This window comes from Balaenoptera ricei, chromosome 14 (assembly GCF_028023285.1).
Source record: "Balaenoptera ricei isolate mBalRic1 chromosome 14, mBalRic1.hap2, whole genome shotgun sequence".
NCBI lineage: Eukaryota > Metazoa > Chordata > Mammalia > Artiodactyla > Balaenopteridae > Balaenoptera > Balaenoptera ricei.
In genome coordinates this window covers 14,250,717-14,270,667 of record NC_082652.1, presented here as the reverse complement: position 1 = coordinate 14,270,667, position 19,951 = coordinate 14,250,717, and the positions used below count along the sequence as shown (strand labels likewise).

Below are 19,951 nucleotides of genomic sequence, written 5' to 3'. Positions count from 1 at the left end.
ATGACTCGGTGGCCTAAATCTCCTCCCTGGTCCCCGCCCTGGACATATTCTCCATCTGTTTTGCTCTTATTTTTCAAAATTCCATTTTATTGAGGCAAAATAAAACGCATCTCTCTCAAGTGTACAGTTCAATGAATTTTGATAAATGTACACATCCGTGTAACCACCAGTCCAATGAAGATATAGAACATTCTTCTTCACCTCCGAAGTTCCCACCAGTCCCTCCCCAGTCACCTGCCCACCTCCACCCATACTTTCTGGCCCCAGGTGACCATTGATCTGCTTTCTGTCACTGTAGAAGAACTTGATCATTTCTAAGGTTTTATATTAATGGAATCATCCAGTGTGGACTCTTTTTTGTCTGGTTTCTTTTGCTTGGGATCATGTTTTTGAGGTCCATTTTTGTTGTTGTATGGATCAAAGGGTTGGTTCCTTATTATTGATGAGTAGCATTCCATCACATGGGTGTACTGCTGTGTATCTGTTCACCTGTGGATGGATATTTGGGTTATTTCCAGTTTTTGACTATTATGAATAATGCTGATACAACATCAAGTGTAAGTCTTTTTGTGGACATAAGATTCTCTTTGCTTTGGGTAGATATCTAAGAGTTGAATTGCTGAGATGTATGGTAAGTGTATATTTAGCTTTCTAACCTAAGGTAAACAATATAAGATAAAACAAAACCAAAGAGCTAAAATTATATAACTTCTAGAAGAAGAGAACACACTAGGAAATCTTTGTGACCTTGGAATAGGCACAGATTTCTTAGGACACAAAAAGCATAAACCATAAAATAAAAAAAAATGATAAATTGGACTTTATCAAGATTTAAAACTTCTGCTCTTTGAAACACCCTGTTGAGAAAATGAAAAGGCAAATCATAGTCTGGGAAAAAATATCTGTAAATCATTTATCTGACAAAGGACATGTATCCAGAATATTAAAAGAAGTCCTATGACTCACGAATAAGAAGACAAATGACCCAATTTTAAAAGGGGCAAAAGAAGGAGATATATGAACAATCAAAAAGCACATAAAAAAGTACTCAACACCATTAGTCATCAGGAAAATAAAAATGAAAACAGTAACAATATATCACTACACACCCAACACAATGGCTAAAATTAAAAAGACCACCCATGGGCTTCCCTGGTGGCGCAGTGGTTGAGAATCTGCCTGCCAATGCAGGGGACACGGGTTCGAGCCCTGGTCTGGGAAGATCCCACATGCCGCGGAGCAGCTGGGCCCGTGAGCCACAACTACTGAGCCTGCGCGTCTGGAGCCTGTGCTCCGCAACAAGAGAGGCCGCGATAATGAGAGGCCCGCGCACCGCGATGAAGAGTGGCCCCCGCTTGCCACAACTAGAGAAAGCCCTCGCACAGAAACGAAGACCCAACACAGCCATAAATTAAATAAATAAATAAAATAAATAAACCCAAAATTAAAAAAAAAAAAAAAAAGACCACCCATGCCAAGTATTGACAAAGATGTGGGGCAACTGGAATACCCAGTGGGAACGCAAAATGGTACAAAACCCTCCAATGGCTCTCCATGGCTCTAAAATAAAATCCAAACTCTGTTTTGTGATCTACAAAGCCTTCTGTCATCTGGCTCTTGACATCCTCCAATCCTGTCTTGCATTCCTCTCCTTCAAGTTCACTCCCTTTCTGCCACATTGGCCTTTATTTTGGCCTCGAAGCGCAGCAAGCTCCTTTGCTGTTCCCTCTGCCTGCATGCTCTTTCCCTGGCCCTTCATATGGTAGTCATCCTGATCAAATGTCCTCTCCTTAGGAAGACATTTGCTGTGCATTAAATATCCCCCTGCCGTTTCCTATCCTTCTGCCTTCTTTTATTTACCTCTGAAAATCTCCTATGTACTTGCTCCCCTCTCCCCACTTTTCCAACTAGAAAGAAAGCTCTGAGATGGCAGGGATCTTGTTTCTCTATTCAACACTGTGCCCTGTAACAAAGTTCCTAACACACAGTAGGACCTTTATCAGTGTTGAACCCCCTAAGTGTCTTTCACAGGGACGAGGACAATGCAGCTGGTTCCTGGCAGTACTGAGACGTGAATCCAGCTCTGTCTGGCCCTAAAGGCTTAGGTCTACCCCTTCTCGAAGCTCACAGTCAAGATGGGGCTAAATCCTGGAGGGCAAGGCTCAGATTCCAACCTCAGGATCTAGACTCTAGTCAATGAAGGAGAATTTCAAGCATGAAAAGGCCAGGTGAAGCTCCCAGAATGGGAATAGCCTGAGGGAAAGCCCAGGGTGTGTTGCCCTGGGGCCCAAAGGAGCCCAGCTATGACTTCAGACATCTTCCTTCCTCCTTGGAAGTCAGCAAGAGAAACAGGGTGAGTTGTTGAAGCCCTCACCCATTTTCCATGTGAAGAGAGAAGGGTCCTAAGGAGGATTCAGGGCTGGGATGGGGTTGAGGATACGGGGGATGCTGCTTCTGTGTTGAGTTGCTGTTGTCAGGATTTGAGCAAGACCTTTATTCCACAGGTGGGGACCCTGATGCCTGGAGGTGGAGGTGGAGAGGGACGGGCAAACCTGGGTCGGGCCTCAGGGTTCATCGGACAGAATTTCACTAGATTTTGGTGTTGTCTTCTTGACCGTTGTCAGAGTGTGAAGGCAGAAAAGCAGGCAGTGTTGAGGTGGTTGAGAGCTTGGGATCAGCCAGATGGAATTTCAGATTTGACTCTGCCACTTACCAGCTGTGACCTTGGGTGAAGACTTTCCCCCCTCTGAGCCTTACTTTGCTCATCTGTGAAATGGGGATGATGATACAGCAGTTTATCAGGTGCTGAAATTCATACCGTGAGGAAATACATATTGCTTGGGTCAGTATCTAACACTTAGAGAGTACTTAATAAATGGGGCCAATTACGATTATGATGATTGTGGTTGTACCTTCTAGAACTCGAGTGAGGTTAGCAGAGGAGACGGGATTGGAAGAGGACTAAAAGGATGTAAGATGTCAGTGATCTGTTGGTAGCCTGGGAGTCTCTAGAAATCCAATTTCAACATTCAAAGCAAAGACCCCCCACCTGGAGGCTTCCATCCACCTGAGCATTCTTCGAGGGCCTCCTTGGGTCCCGGGTAATCTAATTTTTGGATGGAGGGGGGGCAGCTAAATAGCCATCAAGACAGCTTTGAAGACTAAAGACCTGTGTGTGCGTTCAGGATCAGGAGTTCTCTTTTCCATTTCATAACTGAGACTCTGGGCAAGTAGCTGAATTTCTCACTTGATCAAATCTGTCAAAAGTGGGAAGGCTTATCCCTGTCCCACAGAATGGTGGAGACCAGGAAATGAAGAGGGGTGGAGAAAAGCACCCAGCGTGGAGCTGGCACCCGAGACGTCAGAGCAGAGGAAGCACGGGGGCTGCCCCAGCCTGTGCTTTCACTTTGCCTGAGCAGTTGGAGTTCTGAAGCTGCCCGCTTGGCTCCAGAAGAGAGAGATTCCCAGATGTTTTCAGCGCTCTGGACATGCCCGAACTTGCAGGTGCCATTTTGAATTCTAGAGGCCCTTGACTTAAGGGTGTGAGTTCAGGGAAAATGCTTTTGTGCAACTTGTAACCCTATCTAGACCAATGCAGATTTCCTCCCCAGCCCAGGGAGGGGAACAGGAATCCTCTAAAGACCTCACCCACCCTTTATCTCATCGGCTTGTCCCAATAGTTTGGGAGATAGGCCAGGGAGATACTAATGTCCCCAAGATCCCAGGGAGAGATCAGATGTTGACTTCAAAAGGGCGCCTTCTGACTGTAGGGATGGAGGGTAAGTGATTACAACAAGCTTGCAGTGAGGTCCCCTGGCCAGTGGGGCTGACAGGCCTGTGGGACTGATAGGCTCCAAATGAGCCATCGATCAGAGATGGGGTTTTTTGGCTTCATGCAAGTCTCCCAAGATGCTCAGTGAAACAAGGAAAGTGCAGCATTGAAGTTAAGTTCCAACTATGTACCACACGCCCTTTGAGGTAGGGCGAATGATACCCATTTGACAGATGAGGAAATCGAGGCTTACGGCAGTGAAATATCTTGCCCAAAGGCCACCCGGCTGTTAAGATAAGAAAGCAGGGATTGGCCCCTTCTATTCTAGCTCACACTTCCTCCTCCCACTCCTGTTTTCACTACCTTGTATTTAGCACCTGCTATGTGGTTATACTGGGGGGAGGGGCACCCAAGACCTCTCTGACCTGTTTACATCACCTTGCCCTTGTCCTCTGGATTCCAGCTACCCCGCCTTCTTTCCCTTTTTTGAAAAAAAGTCCTGTTCTCTCCTCCCAGCCTTTGCTTAGGAGACCCCTTCCTACCCAGTTTGGGCTTATCTTTCAGATTTGCACATGCAAGGAAGTCCTCCCTGACCCCAAGAGAAATTCTGATTCCTACTCCCAGGCCCATTACACGCCTTGTCCTTCTCCATTGTGAAATTCATCACCTCTTGGAAACATGCTTGTGGGATTCTTTTGATTAAGGCCTGTAGACCATGCCAGAAGACTTTAAGCCCCGTGAACTGAACGTAGAGGGCCCATATTTCTTGTCCATGGTTGGATCCAAACACAATTGAAAGGGTTGGGAAGTAACCCAAGAAGACCCCAGCCAAGTGAAAGAATCAAGGACCACACAGGTGAGGAGGAAGATAGAAGAACCCAGAGAGGTCAGTTGCCTATAGAAGAACCCAGAGAGGTCAGTTGCCCTCAAGATGCCCTAGAAAGAGCCCTTTTCATGCCTCCTGTCCCAGCTCCTCAGATTCCAGGCAAAGGTGAAGGGCCAGATGTCCTCCAGGGCTCCCAGTACCAAGCCAATATGTATTTTGAATGCCATGTGTTTATGTTTTCCCCTTTGAAGACTGCCTGGGAAAGGCTAGCAGTCATTTGAGTAACAAACACTTTGCTTTCTCTTCTCTTGCCAAAAGCCATCTTTAATCACCCCACCAAGTAATGGGCTCAGAATAGCATAATGGAAACAAAGTACTTAAAATACTTTCTTTGGTGGATAAACACAGGGAGGGAAAAAAAAATCTTACAGGCTCGGCACCGTCCTCTTCACTGTATACACAGCTAGGGGACGTGCAAGAAAGAGAAAAACTCCTTCCCAAACAAACAGGTAACTGTAAATAACCAGAACCTGCATGTTTTGAATGGTAGGGTGGTCAGTCCTCCAGTCTGAGGAGGATGTCTTAGTATCTGCTGGATTTCCCCTCTCCTTTTTAACAAACCCTGTCACCAAGAGACAAAAAAGTAAGTCTGACATAACCAACCAGTGGGAGGGAGTTCGAAAAGAGATTTTGAGCAGCATCTTTCTCAAATCTCTTTAGATATGGGGATAACAAGGGAAGGAGATGGGTGGTGTCGGGTGGAGGTCTCTGTGAATCTGAATGTTTTACTTGTGTTCAGAGGAGGAAATTTGTGCTGATGTCCACTTGGGCTAAAGCCAAAGCTGGAAAGAAAGTGGCAAAGCTCTGGGTTATGGAATCCAGGATGTAGACTCCTCAGGAATGCTGAGTTTGGTATTAGAGGAAAACAGATCTTTATGCTGTGAAGATAGACTCTTGAAATGGCTACCTCCTCCAAGCAGCCGTTCTGGATTTCTGCAGCTGGTTGGAATCCATCTCTCTCTACCATGAGATGAACAAGACAAGAACTGGAGGCTTCTAAAGCTTAAAAACCATATTATCTTGGCCAAGTTACTTATCCTCTCTGAACTTTAGTTTTCCCATCTGTAACATGGGGACAAAAATACCTCCTTTGTGAGTATTCCTAGGCATAGAATTAAGGAATTAAATAGTCTGTGGGTCACTTCCTCACTTGGAGCACTTAACGTGGTCTGCCCAGACCTCAGAATTCCCCATGTATGTCTCAAGGTCTCCTTGAAGTGGGAGGGAGCAAGGGAGGGAGACGTGGGCATGGAACTACCATGTTTTTCCTGGGCTATTGTCTTCTGGCCACTGTGTTAGACCCTGTAATGTACATTGTCTCCTGTGTTCCTCACAATAAAAGCATTTTTAAGGAGATGTAATTATCTCCACTTTTCAGATGAGGCAACCGAGTTTCAGAGTGCTTGAGTAACTTGGCCAAGGTCACACAGGAAGTGACTGAGCTCTGCAGGGCACACACTCCATTCCCCACTTCCTCATCCCCTAGTGTCTGATACAATGCCTGGCACATAGTAGGTGCTCAATACACACATGTAGCAACAACTGATGTGCCCCTCCCTTCTTGAATGCCCATTCACTGACTGATTATCTATGAATAATTGCAAATGTTCTTGACATTTTTTTCCCCATATGTTGAACTTGATCATCTGATATGGACTAGTTAACCATGGAGAGAACTAACATTTTTCAACACTTATTAAAAAAAAAATGCTGTGTTAAGGTCAATAGATATAGTCTGTGTATAAGAGGAAACAGAATAAAGATGTTTGACGTGGGGGTTAAGGTCATCTTTGCAACTGAAAGGCAGTTTATTAACACAGACCAGGGACTTTCCTGGTGGTCCAGTGGTTAGGACTCTGCTCTTTCACTGCTGGGGCCTGGGTTCAATCCCTGGTGCGGGAACTAAGATCCTGGAAGCCACGTGGCACAGCCAAAAAAAAAAAAAAACCAAAAAACCAAAACAACACAGACCATGATGTACCAGAGCCGCTCAAGTTGGAAGCCCAGTAGTAATGCTGGTCAGACCATTTGATCCTGGTAGACTGGGGGCCGGGGGCACGAGGTGTCATTGGAAGTTTGACAATGGAGAGTCTGATGTCCTTGGATGTGTGGGCACCTGGGTCTTTTTTTTTTTGATTAATTAATTTATTCATTTATTTATTTTTGGCTGTGTTGGGTCTTTGTTGCTGCGCGAAGGCTTTCTCTAGTTGCGGCAAGCGGGGGCTACTCTTCGTTGCGGTGCGCGGGCTTCTCTTTGCGGTGGCTTCGCTTGTTGCGGAGCACGAGCTCTAGGCGCGTGGGCTTCAGTAGTTGTGGCACACGGGCTCAGTAGTTGTGGCTGGCGGGCTCTAGAGTGCAGGCTCAGTAGTTGTGGCACATGGGCTTAGTTGCTCCACAGTATGTGGGATCTTCCCGGACCAGGGGTCAAACCCGTGTCCCCTGCACTGGCAGGCAGATTCTTAACCTCGGCGCCACCAGGGAAGCCCAGCACCTGGGTCTTTCCGTCTGCAGTTAGGGTAGTCCTGGCGACCTGCTCACACCTTCTCTCCCATGTGACTCCCTCTTCTAGACCCTCCCTGCCCTGTGGCAAGGTGGAAAGATTCTGGGCTTTGGAACTGAAGAACTAGGTTGGACTTTTCCAGCCCTGACCCTTGTCTTTGGGTAAATCAATCTTTCAAACTCCGATTTTTCTCAGTTGTCAAAATAGCCATAGGCTATCTGACAGCACGGGAGTCAGTGGAGCGAAAGCTCGGGGCCAGCACTTACCAGGTACTCAGTTACGATGACTGTTCGTAGTGTCAGCAGCACATGCATTCATTCACGTGTTTATTAAGTGAGGATTGAAGGAACCTCTTCCAGGTGCCATTCTAGGTGCCAGCATACCACAAGGAACAAAGCAAAGTGGCTATATTGCTGGGGCGGGGGAGCGGGATAGGTAATAAACAAATGAATATTGTACCAGCAGGTGATAAAAACCTAAAATAAGTAAAGGGATGGAGAGTGATGGGAGGAAGTGCCGTTTCATATAGAGTAGTCAGGAGGTGACACGGGGGCAGAGACTGTAGAAGTCAGGGGATCGAGCTTGTGAAATGGGGGAACCGTGTTCCAGGCAGAAGGAACAGAAGAGCAAAGGCTCTGACACCAGAACAAGGTTGGTATGTTGGAGGATGCGCAAGGAGGCTGCCATGGCTGGAAGTAAAGTGGTCGAGAGGCTTCAGTCATCATTGAAGATTGTTTAGGTGGTGGCAGGAAATGAGGCCAGAGAGTTAGGAGTCAGAAGGAGCCCAGATCCTGTAGACCCTGCTAGGGCAAGTGCTCTGGCTTTGCATCTGACTAAAACAGGGAAGCTATTTTTAAAAGGAGTGACATATCTCCCTTTCTACTCCCCTTCCCCACCCAACCCCGTTTTTAAAATTTATTTTTTATTAAAAAATTTTTTTTGGCCGCACTGCTGCAGTTTGTGGGATCTTAGCTCCCCTACCAGGGATCAAACCCGGGCCCTCGGCAGCGAAAGCTCGGAGTTCTAACCACTGGACCACCAGGGAATTTCCCCCATTTTTTATTATGAAAAATTTCAAGCATATAGAGAAGTTGAAAAATTATGTACCCATATACCCACCGAGTGGATTCTACACTTCACATTTTCCTCTGTTTGCTTCATCACACGTCTACTCCTGTATTCATCCCACTATCCATCTATCAATTCATCTTTTAGTTTTGTTGCATTTCAAAAATAACTTGCAGACATCCTGTGACCTCATCCCCAAACATTTAGGCATGCATATCACTAAGCAGAGTTCAATATTTGTTTTTAAAGATAAAATTTACATACAGTGAAATGCACAAGTCTTAAGCCTGTCATTCTTTGAATTTTGACAATTTTTGACATACCTGTGCAGCCCTAACCCCTATCAAGCTAGAAAGTATTATCACTGTACCTCTCCCTCCTGCCCTGCCCCCAGGCAACCACTGTTCTTATTTTTCTCACCATGTGTGAGTTTTGCCTATTCCAGAACTTTATATAAATGGAATCATGCAGTATGTAGTCTTGTGTAAGGCTTCTTTCCCTCAGCATAATGTATTTGAAGTTCACCCATGCTCTAATTTGGACCAGTACTTTTTTGTTGTTTATTGTGAGGTAGTATTTCTTTGTATGGATATACCAGTTTATCCTTTCTCCTGACGGACACCAGGGCAGCTGCCTTACATTTTCAAAAGATCCCTCTGGGGAGTTCCCTAAGTCCAGTGCTTAGGATTTGGCGCTTTCACTGCCGTGGCCCAGGTTCAGTCCCTGGTCGGGGAACCAGAGATCCTGCAAGCCATGCGGCACGGCACCCCCGCAACCCCCCCAAAAAATAATAAATAAAAAGATCCCTCTGGCTGCAGGGTGGAGAACAGACTCTTGGGCCAAAAGGCAGAAGCAGTAGTTCAATTAGGAGGCCACAGCCATTGTTCAGGTAAGAGATAATAATTTGACGGTGACATTGTTTGGATCTCCGCATTAAGCTTTTTATACACATTGTGTCCTTTAACAAACATCTTCGGGGCTTAGAAAACTCCCTTCCCCCTAGAGATAACCCATTCCTTCTTAAGGAAAGACACGATTGTTCTGCTTTCCTTTCATATTCAGTCATGTTAGTCACTTTAGTCAAAGGTTTTCTAAATCTTCTCAGTTACAAATTTGCAAAGAGGAACCTGGTACCTGGACTCTTATCAGTTAAGGCCCAGGGAAGGGAGGATGAATTACAGAAGCTCCTCAAAGCCTAGGTCAAATGGGAAATGCCAAGAGAGAGATTAGAAGCTCTAAGTAGCGTTCCATCAAGAGGATTGGGGTTGGGGTGGGGTTCGATGGAAAGTTCTAATAATAAAAAACAGCTCGTGGCTTTGAACACTTACTACAAGCCAGGCACCGCGTTCAGCACTGCGTTGCCATACATTTTCTAACATCAGAGGCATGAGTTAGGCACAATAAACATGAGGAAAGCAAGTATTTAAGCCCATTGCATCTGACTTCAGAGCGTGCACTCACCACTGTAGCTGTACCAATTTCCTTTCCACTGGAAAAGATGGATGGAGTAGATGCAAGGGAGCAAACTGATTTTCTTTCCTAGTAAAATGGACCCCACGTTGGTCAATATGTTTTCTGAACTCACCATTGAAAAGGATACCATTCAAAGTGGTGACGTGAGCTCCAAGTGGGGCTCAGGGGTCCGACTTTGCCTGGGGCTTTCCCTATTTTAGCCCTGAAAGTCCCAGACACTGCTGGGATGATCAGTTATCTTACTCAGGAAGGATGGTCAATGTCCATGTTGAACAATTCCATCTGTGATCTGGATTGAGTAGTGAGCTCTTAATTTACTCTAGGGTGGTGAGTTTACCCACCCTGGTTACTCCTTTAGTTCTGCCCTGCTCAGCCTGAGGACACCCTGTTTGGATAAGATCCACTGGATGGATAGTCTTAGCAACTTGGATTGTTGATTAGCTGCTATTTGACGACAGGCTGGCAGATACGTGTGCTTTTCGCTAGAGGACTGGGGACCATTCAGTGTTTCTTCGATATTAGCTCTAAGCTTTGAGTTTCTGAAAGTATTTTTTCTCTTCTTTACATAGAACAGTGTCTCTCCATCACAGCTTTGCTTTCCTGACTCCACTGCCAAGGACTGCATTAAGATCACATCCTTCTGAATTTGGATAAGGACATTGGCTTGCTAAATGTTCTGGAGCCTTCAAAATCTCATCCCTTTAATTCTTCTCACCTACTAAGTAGATCATCAAAGAGAACTATGAAATGCATCCAATCTCTACATGCTTCTAATGAAGACTCTAAATAATACAACCGTACCCTGGCAGTCTGATTTCAGAGCCTGCTAGATCAAGCATTCTGCACAAGCACGGTGACAGGAGACATGTAGGGATACCATAGGTCCGTGAGCACAATTTAAAGGAAAAAAAAAAAAAAAGATTTCTAACTTGTGTTAGATAAACTAAAGGTAGGGGAATAGCTTAGACTAACTCTTCTTAGGGTGGAAGTTTTTAGGTGTTCACCCCTTGTCTCTTGTGCCTAAAACTGTCTTTCTTTCTAATCCTATTTCTTGAATAGTTCTTGGAGCTGTTGACTTGTCTCCATTCTCTTCCCAATGTCTTTGATCTGGCCATCTCCCTCTCTTTTCTAGATTTCCACAGGAGCCTTCTGTCGACTGTTTCCACTCTTCCCTCCCTCCATCCATTCTTTACCCCGCAGCCTGCGTGATCTTCTGAAATGCAACTCTCATCATCACGGTCCTGCTCTCCGCCCTTCCATGGCTCCCATGTGTGCCTAGGGTGATGCTCAAATCCTTCCAGATCTGGTCCACGTCTCCCTCTCCAAGCTCGTTCTCTTGCCACTGGCTTGGAAAATATTTTCGAGAGTTCCTCGGCTCTCTCTTCCTTGCATCTAATTGATCCAAGTTCCTCTGACTCAGTTTCAGGTTTTCCGCTCTTGAATGCCCCATCCATTCAAGGATGTGCGATTTCAGTGTGTTGATTACATCTCTGGACTTTGCCGTCCCTTGTCCCTCTGAGGCTGGTGCCCTAGTGTTACCCTGGAAGGCAGAAAGGAGTGCCACACCTTAAGGTATGTGGGTGAGATGACCTGAGCACCAGCATGGTGGAGTGCCATCAAGATAGCCAGCCAGTGGGACTTCCCTGGTGGTCCAGTGGTTAAGACTCCATGCTCCCAACGCAGGGGGAGCGGGTTCGATCCCTGGTCAGGGAACTAAGATCCCGCATGGCCAAAAAACAGAAAACAAAACCCATATATAAGATATGGCTCATGGGGTTATAGATCCCACCAGATAGCTCTACAATTGATTAAGCTTCAAAAAAAAAAAATAAACAAAACAACAACAAAAAATATATCCAGCCAAGAACCCCCCGATGCTGCTGATCTTCCATTAGTGGGGCTCCACTGATGTCAGTGGAAATTCTAGGAACCAGCTCACAACTAAATCAGGTTCTTCAGACCCAAGGAAGTGCCCAGATTTATCCTTGAAATTGTGCCTTTCTCTCACCCATTGACCATAGATTTCCTCAGTTTTTTGCCCACCACTGGCTAATATCAGTTCAACCACAGACCACGTGGGACACCAAATCACAGGCTTTCTCTGCCTAACTGATCTTGGCCTCCTGCATCGGCCACTAGAAAAAGGAGTAGATATGGGGTCTTTGCGGAAGTCAGGGTCCAGGTGGGACCCTCAGGGCCTGATTCATTAGACCTTATACTGTATCCTGCGACCTATGTGGAGCTTCTGGAAGGTGTCCGCTGGACTTTCCTGGTCCATGCAGACTTAGGTCCTTTCCAACTCGCGTGGAAGGAAGAAGAACAAGCGAGAAAACAGGAGCAAATCTCACAAAGACGGTAACAAAAACAAAATGGCTTGGAGAGAAAAAAAGGCAAAAAAAAAAAAAAAAAAAAAGTGGAACAAAACCGACAGCAATCTCAGCCTATGCTGTCTCTGAGCAGAAGCTCAATTTATTTATTTTCTGCCTGGAGATGTAGCACAGTGTTTGACAGATATGCTATGCGTCCTGTCATTAAGGCTGAACGAAATGTCTCAATATGATTGGGAAAATTACAATTTTAACATCTTCTTTCCTCCTTTAAGCCTTTTGCATATGTTCCACCACACGAGTCTCGGGCTGCTCACAGTTGAATATAAATGAATCCCACAGATCTTCACTTCCTCCTCTATTTTATATGAGTGTGTTATTTGGGTTCGACTCGTGTTTGTGAGTGTGTATGTGTGTGTGTGTGGGGGGGGTATGTGTGTGTGTATTTAATCTTTGCAAGGAAAAAAAAAAAAGGCAAAGCATCAGATAACTGAGGAAGAAAGAGGAAAGAGAAAGACAAGAGAATCCCATCCAGAAGCCAGGAACTAGGATATTTATGGGCATTGAGAACTGAGATTTTTTCCAAAGTAACAATATTTACTGTATTATTATTATTACTGTTTTTGTGACAGACTTCCTATTATTTTTGCATTTTTTCTAATCTTTAGAAATCTGTGAGCTGAAACTTGTTTTCTGTCCACTTTACAGATGAGGAAACTGATGCTCAGTGAGATTACCTTTGCCCAAGTTCTGGAAAGTGATGGAGGCAGCTTTCAGATGCAGGTATGTGTGACCCGGGTCTGTGCATTGAACTATGTACAGCTATGCCACCGTGAACCAGCAGGATGTATAGGGTGGGCATCGACAGTTTTTCCTGCTTTTCCTTTTGTGTAAATCACCCTGATTTTTCCTTTGGAAACTGCTCCTCCTCTGTTCTGTGTCCAGACAATTAGGTGAAGCTGACCCACATCCCCAAGGTCCAGGGGTGGGCGTGTGACCGAGGCCTGACCAATCTGAGCATTCTGACTCCTGGCCAGAGTGATTGGCTCATGGGTGACCATGTGACCGACCTAAACCAGGAAGGACAATGGGATTCATTCCTGGGACTCTTAATAGGATGGTGAAGAAATTGGAACACCTTCTTGGCTGGGGTTGCTACATTAGTAGGATGTTAGCTTGGAGTTTCTGAGGGTCTTCTTTGCTATCATGAGGTGAGAGCCTGTTTGGAAGAAAGTCAACTAAATGAGACTTGAAGCTGAGAGATGGGAGGGGAAAGTCACAAAGGCTTAGTTTGAATGTTTGGATCCATCTCTGCCTGAGACTAGAATCCACTCCTGGACTTTTGAGTCACAGAAGTCATTACATTCCCATTCTGAGATCTTGGAGAGGAGGGCTACACACCACCAGTGAGACGAGGGCCCGGTGAGGCCAGGTGGGGCGTTCGTGATTGTGATACTGTGATTTATGATAAGAAATATGTATCTGGTCTTCGTTCCTGTTTCTGGCACAGAGCTCCTAAAACCCTTGGAATTTCCTGAGTGATGAGAGCTGATAAATGTGTCTTTTGTTATGTGAATGAGGTGACTTTTGGAAGCACCTAAGGATGGGGGCTGATTGCCCGGATATCCAATCAAGGGATTAGAGGGTTGGAACTTTCAGCCCCACTCCCAACCTCCGGGGAGGCGGGGAGGGGCTAGAGAGCGATACCAATTGCCAATGGTCAATGATGTAATCAATCATGGTTGTGCAATGAAGCCTCCATAAAAACCACAAAAGGAGAAGGTTCCGAGAGCTTCTAGGTCGGCGAACCCATGGATATTTGGGGAGAATGGTGCCCTCAGAGAGGGCATAGAAGCCTTGTGCCCCTTCCCACGTGCCTTGCTCCATGCATCTCTCCCATCTGGTTATTCTTGAGTTATATGCTTTTATAATGAACTGGTAATCTAGTGAGTAAATGGGTTTCCTGAGTTCTGTAAGCTGCTCTAGCAGATTAATTGAACCCAAGGAGGGGGTGATGGGAACCTCTAATTTATAGCTAGTTGGTCAGAAGTATAGGTAACAATCTGGACTTCCAACGGGGATCCTGAGTTGGAGGGGGTCTTTGGAACCCCCAATTTGTGACTGGTAGGTCAGAAGCAGAAGTAACAGCTTGGGCTTTTGACTGGTGTCTGATGGGGTGGGGTGGGGCAGGAGGGACAGTCTCGTGGGACTGAGCCCTTAACCTGTGGAATCTGACCCTATCTCCAGGTAGTGTCAGAATTGAAACTGAACACCAGCTAGGTGTCCAGAGAATTCCTCGTTGATGTGGAAAAACCTCCCTCCTGATGAACTGGAATTGGGATCTGGACACATTTCATATGATATTGCCAATCTCTTTGCCCTTTTATATTTTTTATTATTTAATCTTTTGGCCGCACCGCGCGGCATGTGGGATCTTAGTTCCCCGACCAGGGATTGAACCTGTGTCCCCTGCAGTGGAAGCGGGGAGTCTTAACCACTGGACCGCCAGGCAAGTCCCATATTTGCCCTTTTTTTGGAACTGTAAAACTTGCAATTTCATAGTATTTGACCTAATATTCCCATTTTTTTTTCCGTTATGGAAATTGAGGCTCAGAGCTGTTAAGCGATATAGAGGGTGAAAGAAAGAATTAAGCCGCTTACGTCTTTCCAGGCCCGAGAGGAGGTAATGAACTGGGATTCAGAAATGGGTTCCAGTCTCCTCACTGCCACTGCCTTGCTGGGTGATTTTGGTTGCATGCCTTCCTGTATCACTTAGAATTCTCTGACTGCAAGCAACAAAAGTGACTTTCATTAACGTATGCCAAGAAGGAATTTACTGGAAGGATAGGAGGGAGCTTGTAGAATAGAGGAACAAAGCCACCGAAAAAAACAGGCGCTAAGGGAACTGGGTAACAGGGCTTCAAGGACTCAGGCGAAGAGATGAATGAGCTGCGAAGCTTCAGCCCCAGCTTGGATGCGAATTCCTGGGAGGGAGCCTCTGATTGGCTGAGCTTGGGTCCTAGGCCCTCCCTTTGGTGGTGAGCTCGTGATTGACAGCTCCACTATGATTATACCCAGTAAAAGAACATTTGTTTTCCCAAAGCAACGTTGAGAAGCTGTTACCCTGATAAGGGTAGGTGAAAACTACACAGCCCCTCTATTCTTCCCCTTGTTTCAGTTTGCTTATAATCTCAGCATCAGTGATTGGGTTGTAGGGGGTCTATAGGAGCCCTTTCAGCTGTCATACTCAGATTTAACCAGACCCGCAAGAAGCTAGGAAAAGCACATTTCCAAAACTAGAATCTTGCATGATTCTGTGAGAGAAGCAAAAGGATGCAATACAACCTACCCCGATCAACCATGTTGCTACGTGGCTGGCAGAAAGGGTGGTGGTGGGGGGGGAGAGCCGGGCTCTGGCATGTATGGGCTGTGGTTAGGTGGTTGTCACCAAACGCCTCTGAGCTTCATTTTCCTCATTGACAAAATGGGGATATCCATGGAACAGTGTTGTGAAGGTGCTAAGAAAAAGAGCAACATATTTGCAAAGTATTGAGTGTTTATTATGCGCCAGGCACTGTGCTGAGTGCGGGACCCACAGCCTCTTGGACATTTCCCAGAACAGATGGGAAAGGTACCCAGCACACAGCAGGGGCTCCATAAATGCTCCTTTCCTTCCCTTTGCCTCTGGGCAAGGGCGTGACTCCCTGAACCCATCCCGCCTCCCATTCCACCAGCCCAGCTATTCTTTTCTCTTTTTTTCTTTTTTTTTGGCTGCACCTCACGGCATGTGAGCTCTTAGTTCCCCGACCGGGATGGAACCCGTATCCTCTGCAGTGGAAGTACAGAGTCCTAACCACTGGACCGCCAGGGAAGTCCCAGCCCAGCTAGTCTGAGGAAATTCTGAAGCCTTGCAGGTGCTGATGGCAGAAAGTAGAAAGTACATCAACGTCCCTCTCCCTCTCTCTTCCTTTTGTCCAGGCTGGACACCCGGTCAAGAGATCAGGTGTGAGTTTAAGGGTAGAGAGGAAAATTCAAACTTTTGGTGTGTGGAAGTTTCTGGAATCTCTCAGATAATGTATTGGGAATGTAGATTCCCTCCCCTCCCCCCCTTCTTCCTTTTTAAAAGTGCCCAGGTAACTGGGCTCCAGTGGATGTGTTTGAAACTGGCCAGCTGTGGGCTGCCCAGCTGACAGAGGCCACAGCTGGAGCGCGAACAGTGGCTGGGTTTCTTCCAGCTGCAAATTAAAGGGTCAACACCTTGAAGGGAGAAAAAAAAAAAAAGTCCAGGCATCGGCTGGTGGAAATGGTCCCAGAGTTCATAATAACTGAGAGGAAGGCTAGAAGTTTTTATTGCTTTAATTGGCAGCTGTCTTTGGATTCTGGTTTAAGAGGGTTTGGAGATTGGAACCCAGGCAGGTGTGAGTGTGTGTGTGTGTGTGTGTGTGTGTGTGTGTGTGTGTGTACGTGTGCGTGCGAGAATGCACACGTGTATAAAGGAAGGTGGAAGAAAGCTGGTTGTCTGCGAATGTGAGGATGGAAAGGGCCAGGAGGGAGAGAGGCAGCTGTGTGTGTGTTGGCAGGGAGGTGAGGGCAGCGGCCATCTTCTGTGTGTGAAAGAGAGAAGTGGAAAGCGGGAATTGCAGGGCTGAGAAAACCATCTTTGTTGTGTGTGAGCACACGGAGAGATGAAAATGGAAAATTGTGGATGAAAGAGCAGGAAAGAACCCAAACGCGAGACAGAGGAAACCAGGCGGGGTGCGTGAGATTGCAGGAGACCCGGAGCCAGCGTGCCATGAGCAAGGGCCCCATCAGCTCCCTCCTGGCCTTCCAGAAATAGTTTCCGGGAACCGTGGTGCTTTCCCCGCCCCGGCTCGGCTCTCGGGCCAGCGGGGAGATAAAGCTGCCCGCGTCGCTTGTCTTGGCGGCCTCTCAGCTGACACTGCTGACAGGCTGCTTTGATCTCGGGTTATCAGGGCCTAACCCTGTGCCCCAGGCCTGCTCTGCCAGCTCCCACCCGCCGCTCACCTTTGCCAAGAGGGCAGCTCGTAAGGTCACGGTTAGGAGGGGCGGCCCAGCCCTCGTGCCCTGCTGGCCTTGAAGCCTGGGTGCTTGATGCAATCAGGGCACCATCTTTTAGTCTCAGAGCAACGATGGAAAGAGGGGAAAATAAGCTTCTGAAGTGGAGCCACGCGAAATGACACCCTGAACACAGCCTGTCCCCAAGCTGCCTGGGCCTTTACCCCAAATGAGTGGTGACAGCAGAGAAAACAGGAACGGCAGCCGGAACACTTGCCTTCCTGTCTTAAGACGCTGCTTGAGCCACTGGGTGACCTCGAGCAAGTCCTACTTGTCTCTGGACCTCAGTTTCCATCTCCCATCTCGTAAAATGAAAGTGCTTTTATAACTATGGAATAATTTTCAGATACAATCACATGCAGAAATCCCATATGTAAAGCAGCTTACAGGAGACTGGGGCTGGATGCGGGGGACGTGCCGAGCTGGCACCCCAACACTCAGCTCTGTGCTGACCTCTGCTCTCGCTAGCGCGTTAGATTCCTAGGGCTACCGTGACAAAACACCACAAACTCGGGGGCTTAAAGCAACAGAACTTTATCGTCTCACAGTTCTGGAGGCCAGAAGTCCAAGATCAAGGTGTTGGCAGGGCCATGGTCCCTCTGAGGCCTGCAGGGGAAGAATCCTTCCTCACCTCTTCCAGCTTCTGGTCGTTTGTTGGGCATCTTTGGCATTCCTTGGCTTCTGGCAGCAGCATTCCAATCGTCCATCTTCACGTGGCCTTCTTGCTGTGTCTCTTCACGTTGTCTTTCTTCTGTGCGTGTGCCTCGGTTTCCAAATTTCCCTTCTTTAAAAATTTAGGGACTTCCCTGGCCGTCCAGTGGTTAAGACTCCGCGCTTCCACTGCAGGGGGCGCGGGTTTGATCCCCGGTTGGGGAACTAAGATCCTGCGGGCCCCGCGGCCCAAAAAAAGCCCAAAAACATTGAGATATAGTTGATGTATAATATTATGTTAGTTTCAGGTGTACAGGAAGTCATTTGACCTTTGCATACATTATGAAACGATCACCGTGATAAGTCTAGTAATCTGTCCCCATACAAAGTTACTACAGTACTACTGACCATATTCCTTATGCTGTATATTACATCCCGTGGCTTATTTTATAACTGGAGGTTTGTACCTCTTCATCCTCTGCACCTATTTTGCACCCTCCTCCATGCCCTCCCCTCTGCCAACCACCCATTTGTTCTCTGTATCTATGAGTCTGTTTTGTTTGTTTATCTGTTTTGTATTTTAGATTCCACACATAAGTGAGATCATACAGTATTTTTCTTTCTCTGACTTATTTCACTTAGCGTAATACCCTTTAGATTTATCCATGTTGCTGCAAATGGCAAGATTGAATTTTTCTTATGGCTGAGTAATATTCCATTGTATATATGGATACATATATGCACCACATCTTCTTTAACCATTCATCCATCAGTGGACACTTAGGTTGCTTCCATATCTTGGCTATTGTAAATAATGCTGGAATGAACACTGGGGTGCATATATCTTTTCAAATTAGTGTTTTTGTTTTCTTTGTGTAAATACGCAGAAGTGAAATTGCTGGGTCATATGGTAGTTCGATTTTTAACTTTTGAGGACCCTCCATACTGTTTTCCACAATGGTTGCACCAATTTACAATCCCACCAACAGTGTACCAACAAATATCCTGTTTTTATAAGGACAGCAGTCATCTTGGATTCGGTGTCCCTAAGGACCTTACATTAACCTGATCACCTCTGTAAAGACCCTATTTCCAAATCAGGTCACATTCTGAGATACTGGGGGTTAAGACCTCAACATATTTTTTTGTGGGGGACTCAGTTTGACTCATAATACCTGCTCTACCTTTTCTAAATTTTGGACTCATAGAGTCTGTGAACATAATAAAATGGTGGTTGTTTGACATCACAGGTTTGGGGTGATTTGTTACACAGCCATAGTAACGGTAACAGGTGGTTAAACTGAAACACATAGACGCTGGCATCAGCCCTATCCAAGTTCAAGCTCCACTTAACATTTTAATCCATTCGATTTACTTCTCGGAGCCTAGTTTCCCTATCAGAAAAATGGCGTTTGATGGAAAGAACATCTGTCAAGTCCCTGGCATCACAGTAGGTTCTTGATAAAGGTTTTTTTTTTTTTTTTTTTTTTCCTCTTTATTCTCTCTTCCCAAATGACTCTGTACCACAATGCTCCTGAGATTTTGGGATAAGTCTGAGTTTCTGAATTCTGTGGGAAACCCCTGGGTCCCAGGAACCAGATCCTTATTTCATGCCTACTTTGGATGAGGGAATGTGTTTCCTTGGCAAGCTCCACGTTTGGAGCCCCTTCTCCGCTCAGACTTTCAAGACAATTTAGTCTGAGCTAACCTTGGTTTCTTGTTACCGAAGAGAACGAAGGCTTAGGCAAAGGCCTTGCAGAATGCCTCCAGCATCAAACAGCAGCTACCCTACTGCGTTCTGAGACGCTGAGCATAAATAAATTAAAACCATACCGCTCCCTTTCCCTGTAAGCACACACACGTAATTTCATTACAGCCGGAATGAAGTGCTGCAGGCAAAACGTGTTTGGGGCTTGGCTGAACCCAGAGTACTCTTGGAAGACATGGATCTTTTGGGCCAACTGAGGAGGGAACCTTCTTTGCCTCTTTTTCTCCACTCTGTCCATTTGGTGATCTGTAGGCGTGGGGCTGGCATGAAGGCATTTGGTATCAGAAGGTCAGAGGGCCATGGACGTATGTGTTCTTTTTTTCCGCTTTAAAAAATTGTGGTGAAATATACATAACATAAATCTACCATTTTAATTATTTGTAAGTGTACATTTTAGTGGCATTTAGTACATTCACAATTTTTAAAAATT

General features: G+C 46.1%; 1 long non-coding RNA gene across 2 annotated transcripts in view; it reads left to right on the top strand.

The window, feature by feature from the left end:
• The window catches only part of LOC132347237 (uncharacterized), a 169,244-nt gene that overhangs the window by 75,501 nt on the left and 73,792 nt on the right, over positions 1 to 19,951 (top strand). For both annotated transcript variants that reach the window (XR_009497146.1, XR_009497145.1), the window contains exon 3: positions 12,735 to 12,809. This is a non-coding gene — a long non-coding RNA (uncharacterized LOC132347237). The remainder of the gene's footprint in view (positions 1 to 12,734; positions 12,810 to 19,951) is intronic.